At 39.6% G+C, this 19,552-nt stretch overlaps 1 non-coding gene across 1 annotated transcript; it reads right to left on the reverse strand.

Moving 5' to 3' along the window:
• Positions 1-6,094: 6,094 nt before the first annotated feature.
• On the reverse strand, positions 6,095-6,202 carry LOC148545061 (small nucleolar RNA R71). The gene has a single exon (XR_015901520.1). It is a non-coding gene; the product is annotated as a small nucleolar RNA R71 (small nucleolar RNA).
• Between the last annotated feature and the right edge of the window lie 13,350 nt (positions 6,203-19,552).

The raw sequence follows: 19,552 nt of genomic DNA on the forward strand, positions 1-19,552 counted from the left end.
AACTTTCAATATCATTGCAGAATGACATACAATCTTTTGGAGGTTTAAACATCATCAAAAAGGAGAAAGATGAACATGAAGGTCAGCAACAATGATGGTGAGAAGAAGGAAAGCATGTAAACTTCAACATGTTGTATTGTTAAGTCATTGTTTTGCATCAAATATTGCTGTAATTGAAAGTTGGATTGTATCCTTATCTGCCCTGCTTGTCTGCATAGCATAGTCTTTCTTTATAATTCAATAAGCAAGAGGCTTGATCATTCACAACATTCTCATCTTCAAAACTTGTTTGCACTCAATTTTCAAGAAATGCATCACATGAAAGTTCTTTGAAAAGAAGGATTGAGGAATTAAACAATTTTAAGGCAAGCAAAAGATTAGGAGAAGTGGTGGTTCTAGTCGTATGATCATGTATTGAGGTTGCATGCTTGTGAAAACTTGCATGGGAGCTCATAGGTGGGACATGAAGTTCAAAGAAGTATTGTGGAGATTCTCAAAAACTTATTGATCCAAGAAGCAGCAAACAAAACAAAAGGAAATAAAGAAAATACAAAAGCAAAAAAGAACACGGCCCAAGGCTCTGAGCATCAATTACTAGGCAGAAAAAGAAAGAAAGAAACAAAAACTCAAAGAGTTGTTATCCTAGTAAATGCTTGTGGTTGAAGTGTGTCAAGGAAAGAGGCTTGAGCAAGTAAATCCTTAGGGGTGCTTTAACACCCAATACCTTAAAACTAACTGGTTTAGGAGTATTGATTGAAAGCTTATCTAAAGAGCCGCCTTGAGACATGATACTTAGAGTCGAGGCCAAAGCACAGAAACTATAAGCTGCTTCAAGGTGATTACATATAAAGAGACCTCCATGATACCATTTGGATGAAAATCCTAAGACCTATGACTCCCAATATGTAAGGACTAGTGAGCACTGAAGCCCTTGCATGAGCATATGATTTGGAGTTCACCCCACTGATACTTGATCACTTCACTCACTGCACTTTACAATTGTTCCTCAATCCATCTTAATTGAAAGAACCTTGGAGCATAAATCTAATTCTTGCTTGGGGACAAGCAAGCTTTAAGTTTGGTGTTGTGATGACAAGTCATCCTAGCCTATTTTAGCTAGTCTTTTTCTTTTGTTTTCATTAGAATTATGCACTTTCTTGAGCTACAAGCAAGCTAATTGAGTAGATTTTCATGTTTCCCTTGATTGAACCAACCATATATGAATTTATGCCATTTCATGAGGTTTTATGCTATATTTGTCGCATATTGTGAAAGAATGAATATCTCATGATTTTGAGCATAGCTTTGATAAGTTTGGTTGACTAATGATAGGTGAAGAAAGCTTGGAGAAAGGTTGAAGCAAAGAGGAATGGCTAGAAGTGAAGAGAGGACAATGGAATAAGTGAAATTGAACCAGGAGGCATGAAGTTAGCCCCAACGTTAGCCCCCTAAGTTGGAGGCTAACGTTAGACATGAAGATTGCTCCCTGGGCTCCCCACGTTTGAGCCAACGTTAGCCCCCTAACTTGGAGGCTAACGTTGGCACATGAATTACAAAGGGGGAAGGGCCAACGTTTGCGCCAACGTTAGCCCCCTAACTTGGAGGCTAACGTTGGCACATGAAGACACAAGGGAGGGGCACCAACGTTTGCGCCAACGTTAGCCCCCTAACTTGGAGGCTAACGTTGGCGCCACTAGCACTAAACAAGGCCAACGTTAGGGTCAAAGTTAGACCCCTAACGTTGGCACCAACGTCCATACCAGAAGAATTTGGCTTGCTGATATGAAAAGTTGGGGCCAAAGTTAGACCCCTAACTTTGGCTCAAACGTTAGGTCCAACTATGGCTAACTTCAAAACCGGTTCAATTGGTTCACTTTGGTTCTTCTTCAAACTTCAAGAGCAATCAACCAAGGCCTCTTTCAACCCAATTCCACCAAGAACAAAGGCCCAACTCAAGGCTTGAAGATCATTTTGGAAAGTGTATAAATAGGATAGAATTCAAGTTATTCGGAGAGCTTTCCTTTTGGAATTTTCATAAGAGTTTTCGGAGAGCTTTTGTTATTGAGTGAACTTTAATTTCTTGTTTTCATTGCTTTCAATTTTATTTTACATTTGTCTTGGATCTTGGATTGGAGAATTGAAGAAATTCTGTTTCAATCTCAATCTTGGATCTCTCTGTTTCTTTACTGTTAATTGAATTTCATTTCCGGTTAATTGCTCTTCATCTAATTTCTTTGCAATTTACAATTTCCTTGCAATTGTTCTTATTGGATCTAGGAAGGCATTGAGATCTAGACTTGGTTTTCTAGTCTCTGGGTCCTGAGATCCAAATCCCCAATTTACATTCTGTTTCTTTCCTTTCTATGTTCAATTTCTTTTCTGCTTCATATCCGGTTCAATCCCAATTCCCTTTCCCTCTTCTGTTTGATGCTAATTTACTTTTCCTTGTTTAAATTCTGCAAATCCACATCCCAATCCCCTTTACATTTCAAGCAATTTATATTTCTTGTCATTTAAGATTCTGCAATTTACATTTCTTGCACTCTAAGCTTCTGTCATTTAATTTCTTGTTCTTTAAGTTTCAGCAATTTATTTCTTGTTCTCTTTACTTCAATGCAATTTAATTCTGCAAGTCATAAAACCATCAACCAAATCTTGATTCGCTTGACTAAATCAACCACTAAACTAAAATTGCTCAATCCTTCAATCCATGTGGGATCGACCTCACTCCCGTGAGTTTTTATTACTTGATACGACCCGGTACACTTGCCGGTTAGTTTTGGGTGTTTTGGGAGAGATTTATATTTCATCCAAAATATCTCATCAGAGATACAAAATAAATCTCTAAAATTTGTTTAAATACTAAACTAGTAGCCTAGGTTTACAGAAAATGAGTAAACCATAACAGATGGTATAGAGATCCACTTCTGGGGCCCACTTGGTGTGTGCTGGGGCTGAGACTTAAGCAATTCACGTGCATAAGGCCATTTTGGGCGTTCAACGCCAGGTTTGGATCCATTTCTGGCGTTGAACTCCAACTTTTAATCCTTTTCTGGCGCTGGACGCCAGAATTGGGCAGAGAACTGGCGTTGAACGCCAGTTTACATCGTCTATTTTTGAGAAAAGTATGGACTATTATATATTTCTGGAAAGCCCTAGATGTCTACTTTCCAACGCAATTGGAAGCACGCCATTTCGAGTTCTGTAGCTCCAGAAAATCCATTTTGAGTGCAGGGAGGTCAGAATCCAACAGCATCAGCAGTCCTTTTTCAGCCTGAATCAGATTTTTGCTCAGCTCCCTCAATTTCAGCCAGAAAAATACCTGAAATTACAGAAAAACATACAACTCATAGTAAAGTCCAGAAATATGAATTTTTCCTAAAAACTAATGAAAATAAACTAAAAACTAACTAAAACATACTAAAAGCTATATGAAATTAACCCCAAAAAGCGTATAGAATATCCGCTCATCAACGACCCAGTGCACTTGCTGGTTAGTTGTGCGAAGTTGTGAAGTTATGTCTGGACCATGGTATTGTGCACCAGTTTTTGGAGCCATTGCCAGGGAGAGAACGAACAACAAATTTTACAACCTCAGAGTAACAATTTCGCATGTACCAAGTTTTTGGTGCCGTTGCCGGGGATTGTTCGGGTTTGGACAACTGACAGTTCATCTATTTGCTTAGATTGGGTAATTTTCTTCTTATTTTATTTTTAAAAAGTTTTCACAAAAATTTTTCAAAAAAAAAAATCTTTCAAAAATTTCTCATCTGTTTTCGAAAATTATTCTAAAATTTTTTAAGAATGAATTCTAGTGTTTCATGAAGCATGTTGAAGCCTGACTGGCTGTAAAGCCATGTCTAAATTCATTTGGACTGGGGCATCCAACCCAACATTATCAAGAGCAAGCTAGTTGTTGCTAATCCACCTGCTGCTGTTCCTGATCCACCTGATTTACATGCTAAAGCTTGGCTGGCTATTAAGCCATGCCTAACCCTCAGATTGGAGCTTTAGACTAAGAGTACAAGATTCTTGGAATTCATATTAAAAATTTTGGAATCCTTATTTTTCTTTTTCACATTAGTTTTCGAAAAAAATCCAAAAAAATTCATAAAATCATAAAAAAAATATATATTTTGTGTTTCTTATTTGAGTCTTGAGTCAATTTCAAGTTTGGTGTCAATTGCATTTTTTCTAAAAATTCTCTGCATTTTTCGAAAATTCATGCATTCATGCATTCATAGTGTTCTTCATGATCTTCAAGTTGTTCTTGGCCAGTCTTCTTGTTTGATCTTCATATTTTCTTGTTTTGTGTCTTTTCTTGTTTTTCATATGCATTATTGCATTCATAGTGTCTATACATGAAAAATTTCTAAGTTTGGTGTCTTGCATGTTTTCTTTGCATTGAAAATTTTTCAAAAATATGTTCTTGATGTTCATCATGATCTTTAAAGTGTTCTTGGTGTTCATCTTGACATTCATAGCATTCTTGCATGCATTCATTGTTTTGATCCATAACTTTCATGCATTGAGTCTTTTTCATGTTTTTCTCTTTCATCATTGAAAATTCAAAAATCAAAAAAATATCTTCCCCTTTTTCACTCATAAATTTCGAAAATTTGGATTGACTTTTTCAAAAATTTTTAAAATCTAGTTGTTTTTATGAGTCAAATCAAATTTTCAATTTAAAAATCTTATCTTTTTCAAAATCTTTTTCAAAAATCATATCTTTTTCATTTTTCTTAGTCATTTTCGAAAATTTTTTTTTAAAAAAATATTTTTCAAAAATCTTTTTCTTAATTTTAATTCATAATTTTCGAAAATATTCTCATTAATTAATGTTTTGATTCAAAAATTTCAAGTTTGTTACTTACTTGTTAAGAAAGATTCAAACTTTAAGTTCTAGAATCATATCTTGTGATTTCTTATGAATCAAGTCATTAATTGTGATTTTAAAAATCAAATCTTTTTCAAAACTAATTTCAATCATATCTTTTCAAAAAAATATCTTTCCACCTTATCTTTTTCAAAATAATATCTTTTTAATGATATCTTTTTAAAACATATCTTTTTCAAAAATTTGATTTTCAAACATTTTTTCTAATTTCTTATCTTCTTATCTTTTCAAAATTGATTTTCAAATTTGTTTCAACTAACTAACTAACTTTTTGTTTGTTTCTTATCTTTTTCAAAACTACCTAACTAACTCTCTCTCTCTAATTTTCGAAAATATCTCCCTCTTTTTCAAAAATTCTTTTTAATTAACTAATTGTTTCAATTTTTAATTTTAATTTGATTTCATTTTTGAAAATCACTAACCCCTTTTCAAAATTTTATTTTCGAAAATCCTCCTTCTCTCTCATCTCCTTCTATTTATTTATTCATCTACTAACACTTCACCTCACCCAAATTCGAACCCCCTCTTCCATCTGTGTTCGAATTTTCTCTTCTTCCCTTCTTTACATTACATTCTTTTCTTTTTCTACTCACACAGGGGAACCTCTATACCTGGGTAAAAAGGATCCCTATTATTATTATTTTTCTGTTCCCTCTTTTTCATATGAGCAGGAGCAAGGACAACAACATTCTTGTTGAAGCAGACCCTGAACCTGAAAGGACTCTGAAGAGGAAACTAAGAGAAGCTAAAATACAACAATCCAGAGATAACCTTCCAGAAATTTTCGAACAGGAAGAGTAGATGACAGCCGAAAATAATAATAATGCAAGGAGGATGCTTGTTGACTTTAATGCACCTAATTCCAATTTACATGGAAGAAGCATCTCCATCCCCACCATTGGAGCAAACAATTTTGAGCTAAAACCTCAATTAGTTTCTCTAATGCAACAAAATTGCAAGTTTCATGGACTTCCATCTGAAGATCCTTTTCAGTTCTTAACTGAATTCTTGCAGATCTGTGATACTGTTAAGACTAATGGAGTAGATCCTGAAGTCTACAGGCTCATGCTTTTCCCTTTTACTGTGAGAGACAGAGCTAGAATATGGTTGGATTCTCAACCTAAAGATAGCCTGAACTCTTAGGATAAGCTGGTCAAGGCTTTCTTAGCCAAGTTCTTTCCCCCTCAAAAGCTTAGTAAGCTTAGAGTGGATGTCCAAACCTTCAGACAGAAAGAAGGTGAATCCCTCTATAAATCTTGGGAGAGATACAAGGAACTGACCAAAAAGTGTCCTTCTGACATGCTTTTAGAATGGACTATCCTGGATATATTCTATGATGGTCTGTCTGAATTAGCTAAGATGTCATTGGATACTTCTGCAGGTGGATCCATTTACCTAAAGAAAACGTCTGCAGAAGCTCAAGAACTCATTGACATGGTTGCTAATAACCAGCTCATGTACACTTCTGAGAGGAGTCTTGTGAGTAATGGGACGCCTCAGAAGAAGGGAGTTCTTGAAATTGATACTCTGAATGCCATATTGGCCCAGAATAAAATATTGACTCAGCAAGTCAATATTATTTCTCAGAGTCTGAATGGAATACAAGCTGCATCCAACAGTACTCAAGAGGCATCTTCTGAAGAAGAAGCTTATGATCCTGAGAACCCTGCAATAGCAGAGGTGAATTACATGGGTGAACCTTATGGAAACACTTATAATCCCTCATGGAGAAATCACCCAAATCTCTCATGGAAGGATCAACAAAAGCCTCAATAAGGCTTTAATAATGGTGGAAGAAATAGGTTTAACAATAGTAAACCTTTTCCATCATCCACTCAGCAACAGACAGAGAACTCTGAACAAAATACCTCTAATTTAGCAAACTTAGTCTCTGATCTATCTAAGGCCACTGTAAGTTGCATGAGTGAAACAAGGTCCTCCATTAGAAATTTGGAGGCACAAGTGGGCCAGCTGAGTAAAAGGATCACTGAAATCCCTCCTAGTACTCTCCCAAGCAATACAGAAGAAAATCCAAAAGGAGAGTGCAAGGCCATAACCATCATGGCCGAATCCAAAGAGGAAGGGGAGGACGTGAATCCCAAGGAGGAAGACCTCCTGGGACGTCCAGTGATAAATAAGGAGTTTCCCTTTGAGGAACCAAAGGAATCTGAGGCTCATCTAGAGACCATAGAGATTCCATTGAACCTTCTTATGCCATTCATGAGCTCTAATGAGTATTCTTCTTCTGAAGAGAATGAGGATGTTACTGAAGAACAAGTTGCCAAATTCCTTGGTGCAATCATGAAGCTAAATGCCAATTTATTTGGTAAAGAGACTTGGGGAGATGAACCTCCCCTGTTCACCAATGAACTAAATGCATTGGATCAACTGAGATTGCCTCAGAAGAAACAGGATCCTGGAAAGTTCTTAATCCCTTGTACCACAGGCACTATGACCTTTGAGAAGGCTCTATGTGACCTTGGGTCAGGAATAAACCTCATGCCACTCTCTGTAATGGAGAAACTGGGAATCTTTGAGGTGCAAGCTGCTAGAATCTCATTAGAGATGGCAGACAATTCCAGAAAACAGGCTTATGGACAAGTAGAGGACATGTTAGTAAAGGTTGAAAGCCTTTACATCCCTGCTGATTTTATAATCCTAGATACTGGGAAGGATGAGGATGAATCCATCATCCTTGGAAGACCCTTCCTAGCCACAGCAAGAGCTGTGATAGATGTTAACAGAGGTGAATTAGTCCTTCAATTGAATGGGGACTCCCTTGTGTTTACAACTCAAGGTTATCCCTCTGTAAACATGGAAAAGAGGCACAGTAAGCTTCTCTCAAAACAGAGTCAACTAGAGCCCCCACAGTCAAACTCTAAGTTTGGTGTTGGAAGTCCACAACCAAACTCTAAGTTTAGTGTTGAACTCCCATATCCAAACTCTAAGTTTGGTGTTGGGGAGTCTCAACAATGCTCTGAACATCTGTGAGGCTCCATGAGAGCCCACTGTCAAGCTATTGACATTAAAGAAGTGCTTGTTGGGAGGCAACCCAATTTTCATTTATCTAATTTTAATTTACTTTTATTATTATTTCATGTTTTATTAGGTTCATGATCATGTGGAGTCATAAAATAAATCAAAAAAATTAAAAACAGAATCAAAAATAGCAGATGAAAAATCACACCCTGGAGGAGGATCTTACTGGCGTTTAAACGCCAGTAAGGAGCATCTGGCGTTGAACGCCAGAAACAAGCAGCATCCTGGCGTTCAGACGCCAGAAATGCACACTGAGGAAGAGCTGGCGCTGAACGCCAGAAACAAGCATCTGGCTGGCGTTCAACGCCAGAAATATGTTGCATCTGGGCGCTGAACGCCCAGAACAAGCATCAATTCGTCGTTTAAACGCTAGAATTGCATGCAAAGGCATTTTACATGCCTAATTGGTGCAGGGATGCAAATCTTTGACACTTCAGGATCTGTGGACCCCACAGGATCAACTCAGCATCTGTGGACCCCACAGGATCCCCACCTACCACCACCCACTCTCTTCCCTCTTCTCAATGTTTATCCTCTCTTCCCGATAAACACTCTTCCCCAAAACTCTTTACCAATCACCTCAATCTCGATTCCCTAGCACCACTTCACCACTCACATCCATCCACTCTTCCCCATAAACCTACCTCATAAACTCCACCTACCTTCAAAATTCAAAATCAATTTCCCACCCAAACCCACCCTATATGGCCGAAATTAACCCCCCTCCCTTCCCTATATAAAAGCCCTCCATTCTTCTTCATTTTCACACAACACAACCCTCTCTTCCCCTTCTTGGCTGAATACACCTCTCCCTCATCTCCTCCATATTTTCTTCTTCTTCTTCATCTATTCTTTCTTCTCTTGCTCGAGGGCGAGCAATATTCTAAGTTTGGTGTGGTAAAAGCATAAGCTTTTTATTTTTCCATTACCATTGATGGCACCTAAGACCGGAGAATTCTTTAGAAAAGGGAAAGGGAAGACAAACTTCCACCTCCGAGTCATGGAAAATGGAAAGATTCATCTCCAAAGCTCATCAAGACCACTTCTATGATGTTGTGGCCAAGAAGAAGGTGATCCCCGAGGTCCCTTTCAAGCTCAAGAGAAATGAGTATCCGGAGATCCGACATGAAATCCAAAGAAAAGGTTGGGAAGTTCTAACAAACCCCATCCAACAAGTCGGCATCCTAATGGTTCAAGAGTTCTATGCCAATGCATTGATCACTAAGAACCATGATCAAAGTAAGAACCCGAATCCAAAGAATTATATTACAATGGTTCGGGGGAAATACTTAGATTTTAGTCCGAAAAATGTGAGGTTGGCGTTCAACTTGCCAATGATGGAAGAGAACGCATGCCCCTACACAAGGAGAGTCAACTTTGATCAAAGGTTGGACCAAGTCCTCATAGACATATGTGTGGAAGGAGCTCAATGGAAGATTGACTCCAAAGGCAAGCCGGTTCAACTAAGAAGATTGGACCTTAAGCCTATGGCTAGAGGATGGTTGGAGTTCATCCAACGCTCCATTATCCCCACTAGCAACCGCTCTGAAGTTACTGTGGATCGGGCCATCATGATTCATAGCATCATGATTGGTGAGGAAGTAGAAGTTCATGAAGTCATCTCCCTTGAACTCTACAAAATAGCCGAAAAGCCCTCCCCTTTGGCAAGGCTAGCTTTTCCTCATCTTATTTGCCATCTATGTTACTCAGTTGGAGCTTTCATAGAAGGAGACATTCCCATTGAGGAAGAGAAACCCATCACTAAGAAAAGGATGGAGCAAGCAAGAGAGCCTATTCATGGATCTCAAGAGACGCATGAAGCTCATCACCATGAGATCCCGGAGATGCCTCAAAATGCATTTTCCTCCACAAAATTATTGGGAGCAAATCAAAACCTCCCTAGGAGAATTAAGTTCCAACATGGGACAATTAAGGGTGGAACATCAAGAGCACTCCATCATCCTTCATGAAATTAGAGAAGATCAAAGAGCAATGAGGGAGGAGCAACAAAGACAAGGAAGATACATAGAAGAGCTCAAGGACATCATTGGTTCTTCAAGGAGAAAACGCCACCATCACTAAGGTGGACTCATTCCTTGTTCTTACATTCTCTGTTTTTCATTTTCTTTATGTTAAGTGCTTATCCATGTTTGTGTCTTATTACATGATCATTAGTATTTAGTAACTTTGTCTTAAAGTTATGAATGTCCTATGAATCCATCACCTCTCTTAAATGAAAACTGTTTTAATTCAAAAGAACAAGAAGTACATGAGTTTCGAATTTATCCTTGAACTTAGTTTAATTATATTGATGTGGTGACAATGCTTCTTGTTTTCTGAATGAATGCTTGAACAGTGCATATGTCTTTTGAAGTTGTTGTTTATGAATTTTAAATATGTTGGCTCTTGAAAGAATGATGACAAGGAGACATGTTATTTGATAATCTGAAAAATCATAAAAATGATTCTTGAAGCAAGAAAAAGCAGCAAAGAACAAAGCTTGCAGAAAAAAAAAAGAAAAAAAATAGCAAAAAAAATAGAAAAAAAAGAAAAAACAAGAGCAAAAAGCCAATAACCCTTAAAACCAAAAGGCAAGGGTAATAAAAAGGATCCCAAGGCTTTGAGCATCAGTGGATAGGAGGGCCTAAAGGAATAAAATCCTGGCCTAAGCGGCTAAACTAAGCTATCCCTAACCATGTGCTTGTGGCGTGAAGGTGTCAAGTGAAAACTTGAGACTGAGCGGTTAAAGTCAAGGTCCAAAGAAAAAATAGAGTATGCTTAAGAACCCTGGACACCTCTAATTGGGGACTTTAGCAAAGCTGAGTCATAATCTGAAAAGGTTCACCCAGTTATGTGTCTGTGGCATTTATGTATCCGGTGGTAATACTGGAAAACAAAGTGCTTAGGGCCACGGCCAAGACTCATAAAGTAGCTGTGTTCAAGAATCAATATACTGAACTAGGAGAATCAATAACACTATCTAAACTCTGAGTTCCTATAGATGCCAATCATTCTGAACCTCAATGGATAAAGTGAGATTCCAAAACTATTCAAGAGGCAAAAAGCTACAAGTCCCGCTCATCTGATTGGAGCTATGTTTCATTGATAGTTTGAAATTTATAGTATATTCTCTTCTTTTTATCCTATTTTATTTTCAGTTGCTTGGGGACAAGCAACAATTTAAGTTTGGTGTTGTGATGAGCGGACAATTTATACGCTTTTTGGCATTGTTTTTAGTATGTTTTTAGTAGGATCTAGTTACTTTTATGGATGTTTTTATTAGTTTTTATGTTAAATTCACATTTCTGGACTTTAATATGAGTTTTTGTGTTTTTCTGTGATTTCAAGTATTTTCTGGCTGAAATTGAGGGACTTGAGCAAAAATCAGATTCAGAGGTGGAAGAAGGACTGCTGATGCTGTTGGATTCTGACCTCCCTGCACTCAAAGTAGATTTTCTGGAGCTACAGAACTCAAAATGGCGCGCTTGTAATTGCGTTGGAAAGTAGACATCCAGGGCTTTCCAGAAATATATAATAGTCCATACTTTGGCCGAGTTTAGACGACGCAAAAGGGCGTTGAACGCCAGTTCTATGCTGCAGTCTGGAGTTAAACGCCAGAAACACGTCACGAACCAGAGTTGAACGCCAAAAACACGTTACAACGTGGCGTTCAACTCCAGAAAGAGCCTCTGCACGTGTAACATTCAAGCTCAGCCCAAGCACACACCAAGTGGGTCCCGGAAGTGGATTTATGCATCAATTACTTACTTCTGTAAACCCTAGTAACTAGTTTAGTATAAATAGGACTTTTTACTATTGTATTAGACATCTGATGATCTTTGGAACGATCTTTTGGAAGATCCTGGATTGTATTTTTGATCCTGTGATCACGTTTTGGGGGCTGGCCTCTCGGCCATGCCTGAACCTTTCACTTATGTATTTTCAACGGTAGAGTTTCTACACTCCATAGATTAAGTTGTGGAGCTCTGCTGTTCCTCATGAATTAATGCAAAGTACTACTGCTTTTCTATTCAATTCAACTTATTCCGCTTCTAAGATATTCATTCGTACTTCAGTATGAACGTGATGAACGTGACAATCATCATCATTCCCCCACGAACGCGTGCCTGACAACCACTTCCGTTCCACCTTAGATTGAATGAATATATCTTGGATCTCTTAATCAGAATCTTCGTGGTATAAGCTAGATTGATGGCGGCATTCATGAGAATCCGGAAAGTCTAAACCTTGTCTGTGGTATTCCGAGTAGGATTCAGGGATTGAATGACTGTGACGAACTTCAAACTCGCGAGTGCTGGGCGTAGTGACAGACGCAAAAGGAGGGTGAATCCTATTCCAGTATGATCGAGAACCTCCAGATGATTAGCCATGCAGTGACAGCGCATCGGACCATTTTCACAGAGAGGATGGGAAACAGCCATTGACAACGGTGATGCCTTCAGATGATTAGCCATGCAGTGACAGCGCATCGGACCATTTTCACAGAGAGGATGAAAAGTAGCCATTGACAACGGAGATGTCCTTACATAAAGCCAGCCATGGAAAGGAGTAAGATTGATTAGATGAAGATAGCGGGAAAGCAGATATTCAGAGGAACGAAAGCATCTCTATAAGCTTATCTGAAATTCTCACCAATGATTTACATAAGTATTTCTATCCTTTATTTTCTATTTATTTATTATTATTTGAAAACTCTATAACCATTTGATATCCGCCTGACTGAGATTTACAAGGTGACCATAGCTTGCTTCATACCAACAATCTCCGTGGGATCGACCCTTACTCACGTAAGGTTTTATTACTTGGACGACCCAGTGCACTTGCTGGTTAGTTGTGCGAAGTTGTGAAGTTATGTCTGGACCATGGTATCGTGCACCAGTTTTTGGAGCCATTGCCAGGGAGAGAACGAACAACAAATTTTACAACCTCAGAGTAACAATTTCGCATGTACCAGGCTTCACAATTCTTTCCAATATGCATTTAATCTCCTGATTGGAAACCTTGGCTTGGCCGTTTGTCCGTGGGTGGTAGGCCGTAGCTACTTTATGCAAGATGCCATATTTCTTCATTATCCCTTCCATTCTCTTATTGCAAAAATGTGAGCCTTGGTCGCTCACGATTGCTCGTGGTGACCCAAATCTACAAATTATGTTATTTCTCACAAAGGAAAGGAACACATTAGCATCGTCCGTCCGGGTGGGTATCGCTTCCACCCATTTGGACACATAATCAACGGCTAGTAGAATGTAGAGAAAACCATTAGAATTTGGGAATGGCCTCATGAAGTCGATACCCCACACATAAAAAATCTCACAAAATAGCATGGTTTGTTGGGGATTTCATCCTTCTTGGAGAAATTACCAAATCTAAAACATTGAGAACAAGATTTGCAAAAGATAGAGGAGTCCTTGAAAAGAGCTGGCCACCAAAATCCACAATCTAGGATTTTCCTTGCCGTTCTTTGAGGTCCATAATGGCCTCCCCCTTCGGAGGAGTGGCAAGCTTCCAAGATCGAGTGGAATTAGGTTTGTGGAATGCACCTCCAAATTACTTGATCCGCTCTACATCTCCAAAGTTATGGGTCATCCCATACATAGTACTTGGATTTGCTTTTTAGCTTATCCCTTTGATGTTTGGAGAGATTAGGAGGGAAGGAGTGAGATACCAAGTAATTGGCGATTGATGCATACCAAGGAATGGCCTCCGAGATTGCTTGCAAGCCCTCAAAGGGAAAAGAATCATCAATAGGAGTGGTATCGCCTTTGGTGTGTTCAAGGCGACTTAAGTGATCCGCCACTAGGTTTTGCGAACCACTCCTATCTTGAATTTCCAAGTCAAATTCTTGCAATAATAAAACCCATCTAATCAATCTCGGTTTGGATTCCTTCTTAGCCAACAAATACTTTAACGCCTCATGATCCGAGTACACTACCACCTTGGAACCAAGTAGATATGCTCGGAACTTGTCCAAGGTGAAAACAATTGCCAATAGTTCTTTCTCGGTGGTAGTGTAGTTGGATTGGGCTCCATCTAGTGTTTTTGACGCATAGGCTATGACATATGGATTCTTACCCTCGCGTTGTGCTAACGCGGCTCCCACGGCAAAGTTTGAGGCATCACACATGATTTCGAATGGCCGACTCCAATCCGGCCCTCGCACGATGGGAGCTTGGGTTAGTGCTACTTTAAGCTTGTCAAAGGCCTCCATGCATTCCTTGCTTAGATCAAATTCAACATCTTTTTGCAATAATCTTGATAGAGGCAAAGCTATCTTACTAAAGTCCTTTATAAATCTTCGATAAAATCCTGCATGTCTAAAGAAGGAACGGACTTCCCTCTCGGAAGAGGGGTAAGGCAAGTTAGATATAACATTGATCTTTGCTGGATCTACAGAAATTCCATCTTTGGAAACAATATGTCCTAAAACGATACCTTGCCGAACCATAAAATGACACTTCTCAAAATTTAGAACAAGGTTCGATTTAGTGCATCTTTCCAACACTTTTGCAAGATTATCCAATCATTGATCAAAAGAGTCCCCATATACGGTGAAGTCATCCATGAATACCTCCATGCATTGCTCTAGAAAATCCGCAAATATCATCATCATGCACCTTTGGAAATTTGCTGGTGCCTTGCATAGGCCAAATGGCATACGCTTGTAGGCATAAGTTCCAAAAGGGCATGTGAATGTTGTTTTTTCTTGATCCTCTAAAGCAATGTGGATTTGAAAATACCCTGAGTAATCATCTAGAAAAGAATAATAAGGTTTACCGGATAGCTAATCAAGCATTTGATCGATAAACGGTAGCGGGAAGTGATCCTTTCTAGTGGCCGTGTTCAAACGCCGGTAGTCGATACATACCCTCCAAGAGTTTTTCACCCATGTAGCTATGAGCTCCCCGTTCTCATTCTTGATGGTGGTCACCCTGGACTTCTTTGACACAACTTGAACGGGACTTACCCATTCACTATCCGAAATGGGGTAAATGATGTCCGCCTCTAGTAACTAGGTTACCTCCTTCTTTACAACCTCTAGAATGGTAGGATTCAATCGCCTTTGAGGTTGTCGAACGTGTCTAGCTCCTTCTTCTAAAAAGATTCGGTGCTCACACACTTGGGGCTTTTGCCCACTAAATCTGCCAAGCTCTATCCTATAGCTCTTTTGTTCCTCGTCAAAACATCAAGTAACTTCTCTTCTTGTGGAGGAGTGAGTTCCCTTGCAACAATTACCGGGAATTTGTGATCTTCATCAAGATATGCATATTTTAGATGGGGCGGTAGTGGTTTCAACTCCACATGTTTTTCTTAACTTGGCATTTGAACTTCTGGGGGTATGATGTCTTCTTCACAATCGTGGGGATTCCCCACACTTGATTCTTCAATCTTCTCATCCATTTTTGCACAATGCACTTCGGCCACAACATTGTCAATTAAGTCACACCAGAATATGGAATGATTCTCCGATGGGTGTCTCATGGCCTCATCAAGGCTAAAGCTAACAACTCTTCTGTCGATTTCAAAAGAATAAGTCCTCGAGTAGACATCCAATTTGAACTTAGAGGTCTTCAAGAATGGCCTCCCAAGTAGGATAGATGACATCCTCTTGGATTCACTAGGTGGCATCTCAAGGATATGAAAATTAATTGGAAATACCAAACCTTTTATGTTTACCAACACATCTTCCGCTATACCCGTCACAGTTATTATGCTCTTGTCCGCCAAGACAAACCTAGTCGCCGACCGCTTCAACGGTGGGAGCTTCAATATATGATAAACGGAAAGAGGCATAATGCTAACGCATCCACCGAGGTCACACATACAATCAATGAATTAAACTCCGTTAATGATACAAGAGACTAAGCAAGGGCCCAGATCAACACACTTCTCCGGGATTGCTCCCATCAAAGCTGAAATAGAACTTCCCAATGGAATAGTTTCTAACTCATGGATTCTATCTTTGTTCATACACAAATTCTTAAGAAACTTTGCATATTTAGGCACTTGATGGATATCATCAAAGAGAGGGATAGTTACCTCAACTTTTTTAAACATTTCCACCATTTTGGGGTCGAGTTCTACATGCTTCTTTGTCTTTCTTGCCAATGTCAAAAATGGAATTGGTTGAGCCACTTCCTCCAAGACTTGCTCACGTCTAGAGGCTTCACTTCTCGGTTGAGGGACTTCATCTTCAACTATCTCATGTGCTTCATCCTCCTCTTCAATTTCTTCTATCTCAACCATGTCCTCCTCTTGAGTAACTATCATTGGGCTAGGTGCGTTTGAGCTCCTCTCTTTCAATTGAGTTCCGGACCTCAAGGTTATGGTGTTGATGCCACCTTTGGGGTTAGGTAGAGGTTGAGAGGGTATGGCACTAGAACTTGGGGCTTGAGAAGTGGAGGTAGAAGGTGGCTCCATACAAGCAATGAGAGCTTGGAGGGTAGAAGTAAGGCCATTGAGGCTTGAGTTGAGTGTATTTTGGAGTTCTTTTTGCCCTTAGAGTATGGACCGGAGTGTCTCATCTTGATTTGAGAAAGAGGAAGGATAGGTGATTTGTGGTGCTTGTGAATGGTTGGGTTGAGGTGGTTGTCTATGAGGTGGTATGTAGGATTGGTAGTTCGTTCCTTGGTTTGGTTGTTGATTTGGAGGGTTTTGTGAGTATCGGTTTTGTGGATTGTTGGTGTTCCATCTTTGGTTGCCTCCATTGTCCCTACCTCCTTGTTGATAATTGTCCCGCCAACCTTGGTTGGAGCTATCTCTCCAACCTTGATTAAAGTTGTTACTCCCTTGATTGTAATTGCCTCCTTGTTGGGGGTACCCTTGGTTGAAATTGCCCCGTTGCGAGTGGTACCCTTGATTAGGCCCCTCATAGAAGGAGCAATCATAGAAGTTATGGGAAGCCGCTAGAGTGTTATCTTCTTGGAGATTCGGACATTCATCCGTGTAGTGGGAGTAGCATGAGCAAATACCGCATACTCTTTGGGGGACCAATTGTTGGCATTATTGGTTTTGAGAAGGTGGTGGTTGTTGTTGGAATGGAGGTTGTTGTTGATTCACTTGGAGTTGCTTTAGAAGGCTTGTCATCTCACACAAGGTTTTGGTAAGGGTGGTGGTCTCACCACTAGAAGAGACTTTGATGAGCGAATAATTTATACCCTTTTTGGCATTATTTTTACATAGTTTTTAGTATGTTTTAATTACTTTTTATTATATTTTTATTATTTTTTATTCAAAAATTACATTTCTAGACTGTACTATGAGTTTGTGTGTTTTCTGTGATTTCAGGTATTTTCTGGCTAAAATTGAGGAACCTGAGCAAAAATCTGATTCAGAGGCTGAAAAAGGACTGCAGATGCTGTTGGATTCTGACCTCCCTGCACTCGAAGTGGTTTTTCTGGAGCTACAGAAGCTCAATTGGCGCTTTCTCAATTGTGTTGGAAAGTAGACATCCTGGGCTTTCCAGCAATATATAATAGTTCATACGTTGCCTGAGATTTGATGGCCCAAACTGGCATCAAAATCCAGCCTAAAATATCTTGGCGTAAAATGCCCAAACTGGCACCAGAATTGGAGTTAAACGCCCAAACTGGCACCAAAGCTGGCGTTTAACTCCAGAAACAGCCTAAGCATGAAAAAGCTTTAATGCTCAGCCCAAGCACACACTAAGTAGGCCCCGGAAGTGGATATCTGCACTATCTGCACTTAGTTACTCATTTTCTGTAACCCTAGGCTACTAGTTTAGTATAAAAACAACTTTTAGGGATTTATTTTTTTTTAAAAAAAGTCTTTTGACCATCTTATACTATTGTACACATTTGGGGGCTGGCCATTCAGCCTTGCCTAGACCTCTTTTCACTTATGTATTTTCTACGGTGGAGTTTCTACACCCCATAGATTAAGGTGTGGAGCTCTGCTATTCTTCATGAGTTAATGCAACTACTACTATTTTCTATTCAATTCACGCCTACTTCTTCTCCAAGATATACTCTCGTACTTAATTCAGTTAAGTCAAAATAAAGGGATGACCCGTGACAATCACCCAATCTTCGTTACTCGCTTAGTCAAGATCGCGTGCTTGACAACCACAAAGCGGTCTACATGATGTTCAACGTAGTCATTGGACGACAGCTGGAGTATACTCTCTTGGATATCTAATACACGGACTGAGTCCGTGAGATTAGTATCTTCGTGGTATAGGCTAGAATTATTGGCAGCCGTTCCTGGGATCCGGAAAGTCTAAACCTTGTCTGTGGTATTCCGAGTAGGATCCGGGAAGGGATGACTGCGACGAGCTTCAAACCTGCGAATGTTGGGCGCAAGTGACAATGTGCAAAAGGATCAATGGATTCTATTCCGACGCTAGCGGGAACCGACAGATGATTAGCCATGCGGTAGCTGTACCTGGTATTTTTCATCAGAGACGAGAAATCCGACAGTTGATTAGCCGTGCAGAAACTGTAGAGGACCATTTTCACTGAGAGGATCTTTCAGCTTGCCATGGAAGGAGGTAACGAATGGTTGGAAGAAGGCAATAGGAAAGCAGAGGTTCAGAAGCAACAAAGCATCTCCAGACGCTTATCTGAAACTCCCACCAATGAATTACATGAGTAACTCTATCTTATTTTATGTTTTATTTATCTTTTAATTATCAAAACCTCTTAACTATTTGAATCCTCCTGACTGAGATCTACAAGATGACCATAGCTTGCTTCAAGCCGACAATCTCCGTGGGATCGACCCTTACTCACATAAGATTTATTACTTGGACGACCCAGTGCACTTGCTGGTCAATTGCACGGAGTTGTGAGAAAAGTGTGAGAACACGATTCCGTGTACCAGACTTCATTAATGGTTCTACGGTGATTGCTCCTTTGTCTAGCATGCAAGGTGGATTCGACCAAGTCGGAGATCAATTGCCAAGCCTCTTCCGCCATTCTATATTTTGTCAAAGAACCATTGCTTGAAGTGTCCAAGAGGATCTTGTCTTGTGGTTTCATCCCTTGACAAAAATAGCCTATTAACACTAGAGTGTCAATCATGTGGTTGGGGCATGAGTTAAGAAGCTTTCGGAACCGCTTCCAATATTCATATAAAATTTCCAATTCACCTTGGATGATGCATGAGATTTCTTTTTGCAACTTATCGGTCACCGCTGTGGGAAAGAATTTGTCTAAGAATTCTCTTCGAAGCAAGTCCCAATCACCGACAATCTCACTTGGCAAAGAGTAAAACCACTCCTTAGCTCTTCCTTCAAGAGAGAAAGGAAAAACATACAACCAAACTGCAACTTCACTAGAGCCTTCTCGCCTAGTAGTAGAACATACACCTTGGAAGTCCTTGAGGTGTCTAATAGGATCTTGAGCAGGAAGTCTTTGATACTTGGGAAGAAGATTGATTAAAGCCGTTTTAAGCTCAAAATTAGCATTCAAGTCCGGATGTCGGATGTGAGTAGGTTGAAGAACAAAATTCGGAGCACCGGCTTCCTTGAGAGTGACTCACCTTGGGGCGGCCATGGTGTCCGTACCTAGATCAATAGAAGAGTTATTAGTGGTGTCTATTGAAGAATAAACCGGGCCTTCTTCGAATGACGATTTG

Source organism: Arachis ipaensis, chromosome B9 (assembly GCF_059453495.1).
Source record: "Arachis ipaensis isolate K30076 ecotype BB chromosome B9, ASM5945349v1, whole genome shotgun sequence".
NCBI classification, from domain to species: domain Eukaryota; kingdom Viridiplantae; phylum Streptophyta; class Magnoliopsida; order Fabales; family Fabaceae; genus Arachis; species Arachis ipaensis.